The following is a 13607-nucleotide window of genomic DNA, read 5'->3' as shown; positions in this document are numbered from 1 at the left end:
TGTGGATCTTCATTCTTTTTAAGTGACCTGGAGCACCGTGCTCGACGCTATCGTCTACCTCATTGGACACTCGCCTATACCAAAAATAACATGCACATAACAAACATGAATGAATATTAAACTATCATGGCATAAGTTATGACAATGAACAATTGGATAATTTCATTACACAGCTTTACTGAAGTGCATTTACAGCTGCTAGATGGATCTCACATTAGCCAGCTCTATGTACCTAGCTGACATTACTATTATAATTAAAAATATCCTGTATAAGTGTAAGTAGTGTTTTTGTTGTTATTGTTTTTTTATGGAACCAGAGCTGTAGAAACATTTCTGTCAGACCACACAGTTAACTTAAACTATTCACTAGTCATGAGAGATTGAAATGACATGAGGTTAGGATACTTTATGGTAGTAAACTAACATTAACCATTAGCTGCCCAAGTTACCTCAGATGTGTCAAGTAAATATCCCGAGGGATACAACACCATAAACGTTCAAATAAGGGCTCCTTAGGCCCAACTGGTAAAGACATTTCTATGAACAGTAGGGTAATGTTACTAACCTTTAAATTTTTAGGAAGGTTATTCATATCCATGACGCTGTTGCATTTCTTTTTCCCCTCAGTGTATTTCCTTAGTGGCCTACTGAGTCGGTTATCTTATTGGAGAAACGTAAAGTTACATCCATATCCTATGTCTGGGCAGAGGATTAGGCCTATCTACCCGTTAGAAACACTCCCCCACTTTTTCAAAATTGTGTCAAGGCACCATGGTATGGAGGACCTATTAGATTGTAGCATCTGAATGTTATTTATTTGCAACAAGTTAGTGATGGTGCCATAGCCTACAAGTTTTCAGGCTATCTAACAGTTAGGCCTGTGTATTACAAATCATGTAGTGTCCTCTTTTATTTTTTCATTTATTCTTATTGATTTAGGGTGCGATGAGTATGAAGACTGCCTGATACGGCTCAGAAATACCCACGACAGCCTCTTCTCTGGGCGTATTTCAACCAAAGTCTGGGAAAAAAGTGGGAAAACTTCAAAAAAATCTACAAAGTAGAGCATGACAATACAATGTAGAGTGGTGTGCACAGCTATGGCATTTTGCAAAAGAGTGTAGGTAAACCCCTGCTAAACTTTGTTTCACGTAATAGTAAAAAAGCTACATATAAATGTGCCATCTGTTGTGGTGTGTTCGTTTACTAAAACATATTCATATATTAATTATAACTGCACTGATTCACCCAGGGTGCCATGCACGCTAGATTCATCACTGTCATATAGTGTTAGTGGCCAAATGAGAAGACCGCCTTGTCAGTGCTCTGCAGACCTCCTCCCGCCTGTTGCTGCACCTTTCTGATTTTGTTTTAGTCCCCCAGTGAGTCATCATTCCACCTCCCAAGGCACTTGATTTGGTTCCCCACTATTGATGGTATTGGTTCCCCCTGCACCATGAGCTGAAATTGTTGTGTCACCTTCCCTATTCTGATGATCAAGGCCCTGGACTTCTGTGGTTTAAATATCATCCAGACCCATGTGGCCACTTCCTCCAGTGCCGTTAAAATCCATCTAGCTTGGATGTGCGTGGTGGGTGTGACCGTTAGATCATCCATGAATCCTCTGCATGGTGGCTGTCTAACTTTTGTGTCTGTCAGCAGCCCTCTGGTCTCTCTTTCTCCAGCTTATATGATTAGGTTAATTCCCATCACAAACAAGATCACTGAGATGGTGCAACTAGTGAAACTTTCTTACTCCAGTCTTTGCCATGATGTTATGAAAGTGCCAGTTGTAAAGCAGAGATGGATACCACTGTGGTAGCTTGTAATTATTCCTCTAATGTGCTCTGGGATGTGGTAGCACTTCAAGGCTTCCAAGATTAGCATGTGTGGGATGGTGCCATATGCATTTGCCAGATCCAATCAGACCACTGTCAGGTCTTTCTTTCCCCTCTTTGCTTCGCTGACGAGCTGTGTGATGACACTGGTATGTTCCAAGCATCCTGTGAATCTGGGAGCCCCTCCTTTTTGCACTGACGTGTTAATGTACTGGTTTCCCGTCATGTAGCTTGTCATGTGTTTTGCCAGGACAAACAGGAAAATCTTCCCTTCTACATTTAGTAGGGAGATGGTCCAGAACTGGCTAATGGATTCTGATTTCTCCTCTTTTGGCTCAAAACAGCCCTCTGCAATCTGCCAACAAGCTGGTATCTTCCCCTTCCTCTAGATCACCTTCAGTAGCCTCCATAGATGGTAACGTTTCCCTCCACAATTTTTATATACCTTGTAGGACATATCAGTTGGGCCTGGGGTTGCTGCTGATCTTGCCTTTTTAACTGCTTCTGATACCTCTTTCCACGATGGTTCCTGCTTGTCCATAGGTGTCTGCGGATGTCTGGCAGGTTGTAGTCTTCCATGTGGTCCCAGTGGCCTCCACTGATGTTCATCTCCATGTGTGTTGTTCAGGTATTCCTCCACATCTTGCTTGGAACATGACAACGTCCCTGATCTTTCCCCCTCTAAGGCCATTTTGGTGAATCTGTATGGATTGGCAATGAAAGCAGCTCTCCGTTTGGTTTTCTCCCGTTGTGCCTTGAGCATTCTCTCTGCTTTCCGCAAGGTGTTCCTCCTGTCCCATAGAATGGTTCTGAGCTGGTTTAGCCCAACCTTCTCATCCTCACTGGCTGATCAGAACTGCTGTCTAAGAGACTTCAACTCCCTTCTGATGCTCTCCATCTCCTGTTGCCATCTCTTCTTCCTCTGTGGATCTCCACGTGTGGGCTTACTTTCCATAGTGCCAAATCTCTCCCTGTTAAGGGTATACATCATAGATGTTAAGGTCCTGATCTTCCTTTCTGCGTCCGCACAGAGTGTGGTTTCCAGTATCTTGTCAACGTCATTGTAAAAGGATTCCCAGCTTTTATCTGCTGCTGATGGCCACTTCACTCTGGCTTGCCTAGCTGGTGGTAGCAGATCTGCATTTGCCTGCGGTCGCCCCAGTCCTCCCTGCTGTTCCCAAGTCTCGGCCTGTGGTGCACCAGAGAGTTACAGGTCCTCAGCTCTGTGGTTTTGGTCCTGGCTGTGGTCCTCTCCTGTCTCACCAGCATTTCCCATGAGGCTTCACCTGTCCATACTTTGTTTTTGCTTGGAGGATCCTGAGCCCTGCAGATTCTTGCCACAGTGGCACTTGGCTTCAGCCGTTTTCCTGCTCAAAGTCATTTGTACTAGCCTTGTCATTGCTGTAGGATCAGTCCAGTTGGGTCTTTCAACACTCCCAAGGCACAACAGTCACTGTGTGTTGCTGGTGGGTCTCCAGCTACCACTGTCTCTCCTCATCCACACCCAACAGGATGCTTTCTCTGCAACCTTGAAGATCTTCTGCACTGCTGTTCTCCTTGCTGGCCCTGTCACCTCTTGAGCACTAAACATACGCCATGCAGACTGTGCCGGAAAGCCTCGGCATCCCACCACGACTGGGAATAGCCACGTTTGCCAGCCATGTTGTCTGCAATCGGCCATGAAGGTGTCATACTTTGTTCTTTTCCTCTTGTTGGCTTCCTCAAACCTCTCTTCCCATGGCACTGTAAGTTCTATGATGATCATTTTCTTGGTCCTGGGTGACCATGGGATGATGTCAGGTCTCTGTGTTGTAATAAGTGTAATAGCATTAGTGAAATGAAAGCAAACATTGTGAGACTTTACGTAGAACTTTTCTCGATCCTCGGCCCTACAATCCTCAACCTATTAAATTTGTCAATTAATTCAGGCGTTCTACCTTCTGCTTTTAAAACAGCCGTGATTAGCCCCCTACTTAAAAGACCTAACCTCGACCCAGAAAGCTTGAATAATTATAGACCAATCTCTAATCTCCCGTTTCTTTCTAAAATACTCGAAAAAATTGTCGCTGCGCAACTCATCGCATATATGTCCTCCAACAGCCTCTTTGAAGTGTTTCAGTCAGGCTTTAGGCGTTTTCATTCCACTGAAACCGCATTAACTAAAGTGACTAATGATGTATTACTAGCCATGGATGCTGGTGATACCTCAGTACTTATTCTTCTCGATCTGAGTGCAGCATTTGACACAGTCGATCACACCATACTGTTAAAGCGCCTGGAAAATCAAATTGGCATCCGTGGCCTGGCGCTCTCCTGGTTAAAATCTTATCTCTCAGAGAGAAAGCAGTGTGTCCACTACAATAATGTGACATCTGAGTATCGAGAGCTTAACTGTGGTGTCCCTCAGGGGGCGGTCCTTGGCCCTCTCCTTTTCTCTATCTACATGCTCCCTCTTGGAGACATTATTCGCAGCTATCACATTAACTTCCACTGTTATACTGATGATACTCAGATCTACTTACCAATCAAGCACAGTGACCGCTCTGAATTGGCCAACCTTGAGGCGTGTCTCTGTGCCATTAAAAATTGGATGTCCTCAAACTTCCTGATGCTTAACGCAGGTAAGACAGAAATGCTTGTCGTTGGACCCCCTGCGCATAAGCATCTTTTTAATAATCTTAAATTAAAATCTGACAACTGCATTCTCTCACAAAATTCTACAGCTAAAAACCTTGGCGTGATCTTTGACTCTAGTCTCTCGCTTGTCACTCATATCAAGAATACTACCAAAACGGCCTTTTATCATCTCCGCAATATCGCCAAAATTAGGCCCCTACTATGTTTAGCTGATGCAGAAACCATTGTCCATGCATTTGTCACGTCTCGCCTCGACTACTGTAACGTTCTGTGCTCTGGTTTGCCCGCCTCTAGCACCAGAAGTCTTCAGCTCGTCCAGAATCCTGCTGCCAGTATCCTGACCCGAACTAGGAAGTTTGATCACATCACTCCCGTCCTGGCTTCCCTTCACTGGCTCCCAATTCACATGAGGGCTGATTTTAAAGTCCTCCTATTAACAGTTAAAATTCTCCATGGGCTTGCACCGGCCTATCTTTCTGATTTAATTACACTTTATGCCCCCCCCCCCCCCCCCCCCCCCCGCACCCTGCGCTCTCAGGCTGCTAAATTATTAGTTGTTCCAAAAGTTAAAAAGAAGTCTGCTGGCCATCGCGCCTTTGCCTACCGCGCACCCTTTCTCTGGAACAGCCTACCTACAGATATTAAAGAGGCAAACTCTCTTGCTACCTTTAAAACCAAACTTAAGACTCATTTATTCTCCGTGTCGTATGATAGCATAATCTCAAACTAATCCTCCGGTAAAGCTCAGTCTCTGCTGTAGTCTCTCCTGGCATAGTTTAGATTAGTAGCTGCCGGCTTAGATACCTCTCATCTTCTCTCTCTCCTCCCTCTCCTCTGCTCTTATCTTAACCTGGTCAGTTTCTGTCATTAACCTGCTCTCTTCTCTTTGTGTGAGTGGTTGATGTCTGCGCCTCCTTCCTGGATGTGGCACCTTCCCCTGGCCGGCTGAATGACTTTGTGCCCTGCTGTCCCTGGCCCTGCTCCCCCCGCGTGGCCCTGCTCCTCCTGCGCCCTCCTCAGCCGCTACTCTTGCAACTTTCAATACAGAATTATCTATAAAATTATTTTTCTTATTTCATCTGTTAAGTGCCGCTACTCCAATAATGCTCTCCTTCCCTCCCTCTTCTCCTGCATGGCTGTGGCTCATCAGTCTGAGCATGAGTGTCTGGCTTGAATGTGGCTACTTTCTCTTAGGTGTGCCCCCCCCACCTTCCATGTCATCTCTCTTCACCGTCATCCCGATGGCTGCTGCGGCTTCGTGTCCTCCTGCGCTGCTACAGCTGTGCCGTCCACCCCAACTGAGCCCCATGCTGTTTTGTCATTCTTCATACTACCTACTAGTTGTGTTTTCATTTTATTATCACTGTGTTGTTTTGTAATTTGCCCTCTGGGCTGGCACCTACTGCACGCCTGGCTGGCCTAGAAGGGGTCTCCTCTCTTTGTGGTCCTTCTCAAGATTTCTCCTATTTTCCCTAACGTCTGGGTTTTTTGAAGAGTTTTTTCTTGCTCTCGCTATGAGGATCAAGTCAGGGGGTGCCACCCTGCTCTGTTTTGTTGTGATCCTGTGGGCATGTAAAGCCATTTGAGACTGTAAACAGTGATATTGGGCTCTAAATAAACTTAAACTTGAACTTGAAACTTGAGACCACAATTACTACAGAATGTAATTAGTTATGACAGACTGCAGAGCAGCAGCAGAGTTGCACAGAAACGCACCAGAACCTGAGCTCAGCAAGACTCTCACACACTTTAACTTACAATACAACCTCACTGTCATTCTCCATTCAACATGAAACACTACCACACCTTAACTTACAATACAACCTCACTGTCATTCTCCATTCAACATGAAACACTACCACACCTTAACTTACAATACAACCTCACTGTCATTCTCCATTCAACATGAAACACTAACACACTTTAACTTACAATACAACCTCACTGTCACTCTCCATTCAACTCAACAAGACACTCACAAACTTTAACTTACCAACACCGCCCCAGAAACAAAGTGGCACTTCGATGAAAACTGAAACTATATGGACTTAGATCCTGTTACAAAATGGAAAATTGGTGAAAACCATATGTAATTAATTACATCCATATACACGTATATACACATACATAGCAAACCATCCATACGTCTAAAACATCTAGACTGTTTTTTTTTTTTTTTTTAACTTGCATTTGAACCTTTCTTAATGTAGAAACTTGATAACTGATGTAACTGCTTGAGAACTCGAGTGATCGAGTACTCTGTGCAACCCCTAGTCCAGTTATGTAGGCCTATGAAAGGTTAAAAATGCAGGAGACTCACAGGAAAATATTAAAACGGGAGGGCAGCGCAAGAGAAGACTACAATACGGGGGTAACCCAGAAAAAACGGGAGGGTTGACAGGTCTGCTTTAATTGCCTTTGGTCTAAAAAATTTGCAGCATGCAAAAGTGCAGAACATATGGCAGAGTATAATATCGTAATTGAGTAGGGAAAACCTCATAATATTAGGAGAATAAAGTTGTAATTTAATGAGAATAAAGTCACAATATTAGAACAAAAAAATTAAAGTAACATCACGAGGATAACGTTGTAATTTTATGCGAAAAAAATCATAATATTACGAGAATAAAATCGTAAAATCTAGAGAAAAAAACATAGCTTTTAGGAAAATATATTAGTTTTAGGAACTGTGAGTACACTTTAGTTTTATTTGTTTATTGACTGATTTTATTTTATTATGCTGAAAGTAGTTTCCATGGTTAACGTCAGTTTTATAATACTCTCTTAAATTTAAATAAACCCAGATACTAAATTTATTCCATAGGTTTTCTTAATATTTTCTATCTTTTTAGATGAACAAACAACTCCAAAGTGAGGATGTGTGCAAAAAACTGCAAATTACAAAGATGCCTAGGGATCTACAGTTCCCACAATTCTGTGAACAAATCATGAGACAGCTGGTTAAAGATAGAATCATTATCAGTGAGGTCATAATCAGTGCCTCATCTCATTTACTGTGTGTCAGTGTGTTATAAAACCCTTTGTCTCACCAAACACACTGTCACTTAATGTCCACACAGTAACTCAGTGAGATGACAATCATAGCATAAAACATTTCAAAAACCTGTGTCAAAAACACCCACCAAGAGTGAACGATACCATAAACAAGAAAACTCTTAAAAAGTGGAAACAATTACGACAGATGACAGATATAAAGTAGAGAGTGAAAGAATATGTGTGTTAGAGAGAGGCAATGTATATGTAAGTGATTGTGTGTGTGCGCATGTGTGTGTGTGTGTGAGAGAGAGAGAGAGAGAGAGAGAGAGAGAGAGAGAGAGAGAATGAGAATGTGCATGTGTGTGAGGGAGAGAAAGCAAGAGAATGTCTGTATGAGAGAGGTGAAGTATGTATATGTGTGTATGCGTGTGTCAGCGAGAAAGATGTGTGTATGTCCGGATGTGTGTGCGGTAGACAGAGAGCGTGTATGTGTGTGAGTGAGAGAGCAAGAGAGAGTTTATTTGTACTTCTGTTTGTCTCTGTAAGAGAGTATGTTTTGCGTTTGAGTCTCTCTGTGCGTTTTTGTATGGATGTGCAACAGAGTGATTTGATTTGTATTCATACATCATTCTCACCATCAAATACACACATACACCCCCCCCCCTCTCTGACTCTCACACACACACACACACAAATACAGAAATATGTAAGAATCTCAGTTAAACCATGGCAGAATGACAGAGAGACCATGGGCAGAGCTCATTATTGGACACACAGCCACACACAAGCACACACACACACACGCGTGCGCGCGCACACATCTTTAAACAGAAACACTATGTAAACTTTGGCAATAGTTTTCCTTCTGTCTTGATGTTTTACAGACTCTTACACTGAACAAAAACAAAATCAATATATGGATTCATTTAAATTTAAGAGAGTATGTGAACCGTTAGTGTCACGATGTAATGAAACTGACGTTAACAATTTGCTGTGGTTAACCATGGAAACTACTTTCAGCATAATAAAATAAAATCAATAAAATCAGTCAATAACTAAACAAAAATAAAGTGTATTCACAGTTCTCAAAACAGAGCAGATCAAAATGTAAAACACAACACACACACACACACACACACACACACTGTGCATGTCTCCTTTAGCTGACATACCTTTAGCATTCTTCAACAATGTACAATACAGAGAAACATGTGTGAGATGCCTCATTGATAAAGTTATAGAAGTGATAGTGACAGAAGGAAGCTGTCAGACCTGAACACTATGAATAATCTAAAAGTTCTTTAGTTTCATTTTTATCCATTATATTTTTTATCTTTTATAGGTCATATTTGAAAACACACAGACTCTCTCTCACACACAAACAAATACATACACACACACATGCACACACTCACTCTCTCTAACACATGCACACACATAAACATACACTGTCCCACACACACAGTCATGCCCTCTCTCTCCCTTTGTCTCTCTCTCACACACACACACAGAGTTGAGAGTGTGTGATACGTTGTCTCCTCCAGTTTCTCTTCTTTATAGATGCCTGTGATCTCACGCTGGACCCAAACACAGTAAACACAGAACTCTCTCTGTGTAAGGGGAACAGAAAGGGGACAATAGTTTTCCTTTGTATGTTTCCTATGTCCCATTTATGTAACCTTTGACAACAGTTTTCTTTTTCTGTCTTGATGTTTTACACAGTCTTACTGACTTACTGGTCAGGCTGACCAAAAAAAAGGTCAAAAAAAAAAGAAAAGAAAAAGAAAAATTCTTCTCAAAAACTAAAAAACTGTTGTGTGGTCAGCAGAGGAACAGTCTCAGAGGAGCAGTAAATCTTTCTCTGATTTTCCTGACCAGTGGCAATTATGTGCCCTGACAGGTTTGTGTTTCATTATTGGGATTTGATCATTAAATATGTCAGTTTAGCTAAATACATTAGATTGCATGATGAAATGTATTTACATGAAGATTACACAATGTTAAAGGGCAAATAGGTTAAGAAACTGGCACAAGTTCCTTTTTTAGATGATTTCCTGTTCTGTGGTGATGTTCAGTCTAGGTTACCACAAAACCTTTTTCCCTCTCTCTTTTTCTCTCTCTGGGTGTTCTGTATATAGAGGAAAAAGGAAGAGATCACTAAAGGAGGCGAAATATTTGACTGAGGTGAAATGACTATATAACGGTAAGGTAATTTATGGTATTTATTTTGTTTTTACATTTTCAATGCTGTTTATCTTCTCATAACAGAGCTGCAATCTGACAGAGAATGACTAGTTAAACTGCTGATGCAGCCTGAAAAACTCTTCTGGGACATTCCTGTTTCAACAAGCCTGTGTAGAGAGTGCATAGTATGTAAAAGACATGCCCTAGATTCTCATCTTTGCCTCTTTCCCAGGGTTAAGATGAGAGAGACTGTAACACACGTATGTTTGTGAAATTTTTGTTTCTGTACAGAAACTGGACTTGAGAATTACTGCCCTAATTAATGTCATTCAAGGAATTTAACAAAGCCACTTAAAAAAAAGTTGAGCGCTAAATTACAATAGTTAAATACGAACTGTTCCCTGAAGTTTAATGAGCTTTACAGTTTTTTATGATTGCTTAAACACGGGAAGTGAATGCCTAGACAAAAGCACCAAAACCTTAACTTTTGTAACCATGCCTTAAACAAAGGCACCAAAACTACAAACACATTTTCTGCTTTGCACTTTGTTTGCAATTCTGCAACACACTGTTTGCAAAACACTACACACTGTTTCTTACATTAGACATATTGTTCATGACTGAAACCTCTTGTAATCATTGGGAAAACACTTCTATTAGAAATGCAAAACATACTTGAAATTGACAACACCCAAACACAAATATGAAAACACTTATACAGTAATTGAACAACACCAATCAGTCTGAGCCTTAGCACTACAAATAGACCTCAGGTAAGATTTGGTGGGGTGTCTGTGGGGGCTCTTGCAAGGAGACTGCAAGGTGTTCTCTATCACCATGCCACCCTAGGTCGCTACAACAGAACACACAATCACATTTCTGGATGCACTACACACTTGTACTGGACAGACCAGAGCAGCCCAGGTTTGTTGTGAACTGGGATACGGCACGCAAGGCAATATTTTCCCTGTTGCCCAGCGAGGGATGACATTGCTTGTGATGTGAACGAGGTGGTGTGGCCAGACCCTAACAGAAGGCAGGATCCATAAACCATCCACCCCATCCCTTACAATACTGGTTTGTTTACGATTGCACTGTAATTATGTTGTACAGTGAGGAATGACAGACCAAGACCCAATCACAGACCCAGTAAAGTCAAGTTTATTAGAAAAATCAGGCTGCAATCTCAAAAACAAAGTCCAATCCAAAGTCAAAGCTAGAAATCAAGAAAGCAAACAGATCCAAGACATGAGGCAAAGGCAGGTCAAAAAACAAGTTCAATCTAGGTCAAATCCAGTGATCCACCAGGCAAACAAATCCAAATCATAAGGCAAAGACAGGTCAAGGATAACACAGTCACAACTACAAATCTCAGACAGCAAACTTTCACAGGCAGGCACAGACAGCAAAGGGTTACAATCTGACAAAGAACAGATACGGGCACAGGACTTAAATACATAGAACAGTTGTCATCAAGGACAAGTGACTGGTGGAAGCAAATGAGGCAATAATAGATATCAGGTGAGGGGCGTGGCCAGGAGAACACAGGAACAAACAGAAGCACATGGCAATACTAGTCACAAACGAAGGCACATGGCAACACAATACCCAGAATGGCCAGCAGAGCGGCCAAAAGACAAAGTCCTGACAGGAGTACTGACAGATAGGCCTATTGTATTGATTACTGTACTGCAATTCTATTTCTTTGTGTTTTCTTATTGTTGTAAAAACCTACAATAGTGAAAAAATAAGCTGTATATATTTTTCTTCTGAAGCCTTTCTTTTTTTGTGTTCATTGAAATGAGAGTAGATGTACTGTACTAGAACAATCTTTCACAGGAGCCTGTAAGAGAAAATTACAGTTTTTTACGGTTGCTTAAGCAAGATTTTGAAAACAGGGCTCATTTTGTCAAAACACTACACACAATTCACACAACAACACACACAAGTAGCAGAACACCTCAGATCTTTTGCAAAATGAAACACTTCATTCAAAACTACACGATAATTTATAAAAACCCAATTTGTCACCATAGGGCACACACATGGTTCATATGATCTCATTCTGTTTGCACCAGTTACACACTGCTGTGCTCAATGGAGATGAACGTGCTCAAAGTACATGAATATATTAACCAAACACAACACACAAGACCAGTACCGCACACTGATGAAAATATTTATTTCTCTCCACACTGAGATTCAGTCAATACATCCATGCATTTCCAAAGGCTGCATTTTGCACTGAAAATCAGAACAGAACATATTCTAAATAGAGTATACTACATACCATAAACACAGCAAAAACATTTGTGGAGACAAAAAAGAAAGCATGAATTAAAAAAAAACAAAAAAGCCTAAGCATCTCTTCACCGAGCCAGATCTGGCCATAGCACTTCGTCCACATCACAGGCTATGTCCTCTCTCTCAAGACAGTGAGGGAAGAGTCTTCTTGAATGGCAAATCTGTCCTTGCACAGACCCTGCACAGACGTCCTCCATGGCTTGAATGAGGGATATCCTGACATAGTGCTGGAGATCGTAAACCCTCCACCGCCATGCTGAAAAAAGCTCCTCAACGGGGTTACAGTAAGAGAGCGAGAGTATGGTGGGGGGTATTGGAGTGAAAATTGTGGATGCTGATGAAACCAGTTTTGGACCAGCGCAGATCGGCGGAAAGATACGTTGTCCCAGATGACAATGTATCTTATCTCCTCTGCATCCATTTGGTCCTCTGCTGTGACAATATTGTGTAGTCTGAGTATGTGGGCTGTGTTGTAAGGACCCAAGTTGGCATAGCGGTGGAGGACCCCATTCTGCATGATTGCAGCGAAGATTGTGATGTCACTGTCACGTTGGCCTGGGGCAGTCAAAATAGCTCTGTAGCCAATGTCCCATTTTCCCTGAAGACAGGTAAACTCACATGTTGCCTTTTTATAGTGCTTATGCCTGATTAGTGAGCTTACAACTAAGCACCTAAGTGTCTGTACACCTGACGGCCGTGTTTGATCAATTGGTTCATAAGTGTGGTATTTTGAAGGGCAGTGCCTTGAAATGGAAAAGCTGAGGTTTTGCTCCTTGAGTGTCAGGTTTCACTAAGTGTGTGTTATTTTTAATTTTAGTGTATAAGCAATCGTAAAAGAAAATGTAAAAATGCACACAAAATACTAAAGACAGCAGTTTTTTGTATAAAGTACATCAGTGCGTTGTGGCTGCTTTCAAAGAGTAATTCAAATGGTGCATGTGTGTATAATTTTGTTGCAAAAATGCCATTTTGAGAAAGGATTGTCAGGTTTTGATTGCAGAGTTTCATTTTGCCATGGAAGTGAGATGTTTATCTCCAAGTGTTGTGTCTTATTAGGCTTGCGTGTAGAGTTTTGACACAATGAGCCAAATTCTGCAACAAGTGTGTAAGCAATCGCAAAAAACTGTAATGTGCTGGCTGTTACTTCATGAGCTGCATGCAGTTACTACAGCTTGTAACTGTCATACAACTTACATGGATAGAACTCTCATTTGACAGTCAGCAAGCGCAAATTTCTCTGGTCATTAACACAGCCCATTCAAAATTTTCTTGTACACAACACCCATTCAGCATGTACCTCTGCCATTTATGAAATATTGGCAAAATTTCTAATCAACTCTCTTGCCTCCATTGCAATCCCCTGTCATTCCAACCTATCCGCATTCTACTAACCGTCTCATCACTGGATTCATCAACTAACCATCACATGCACCTGTGTCTTGTTTGTTTGTTTGTTTGTCTGCTAGCTGTGTATATATAACTCTGGTTTTCAGGTGTGTTTTTTTTTTTTGTTGTTTTTTTTTTTTGCAAAGTCTCACTTACTGTAGTATCACAGAGCCCTTTTGATTTATCATTGTTTTCCCATCACCTGTGTGTCGATCTGTCATCTGTTTAACTTTGTGTTTGCCTTGCCTCTGGCATCCCTGT

This window comes from Chanos chanos, chromosome 9, assembly GCF_902362185.1.
Source record: "Chanos chanos chromosome 9, fChaCha1.1, whole genome shotgun sequence".
Taxonomy (NCBI): Eukaryota; Metazoa; Chordata; class Actinopteri; order Gonorynchiformes; family Chanidae; genus Chanos; species Chanos chanos.
This window is presented reverse-complemented; position numbering follows the sequence as displayed.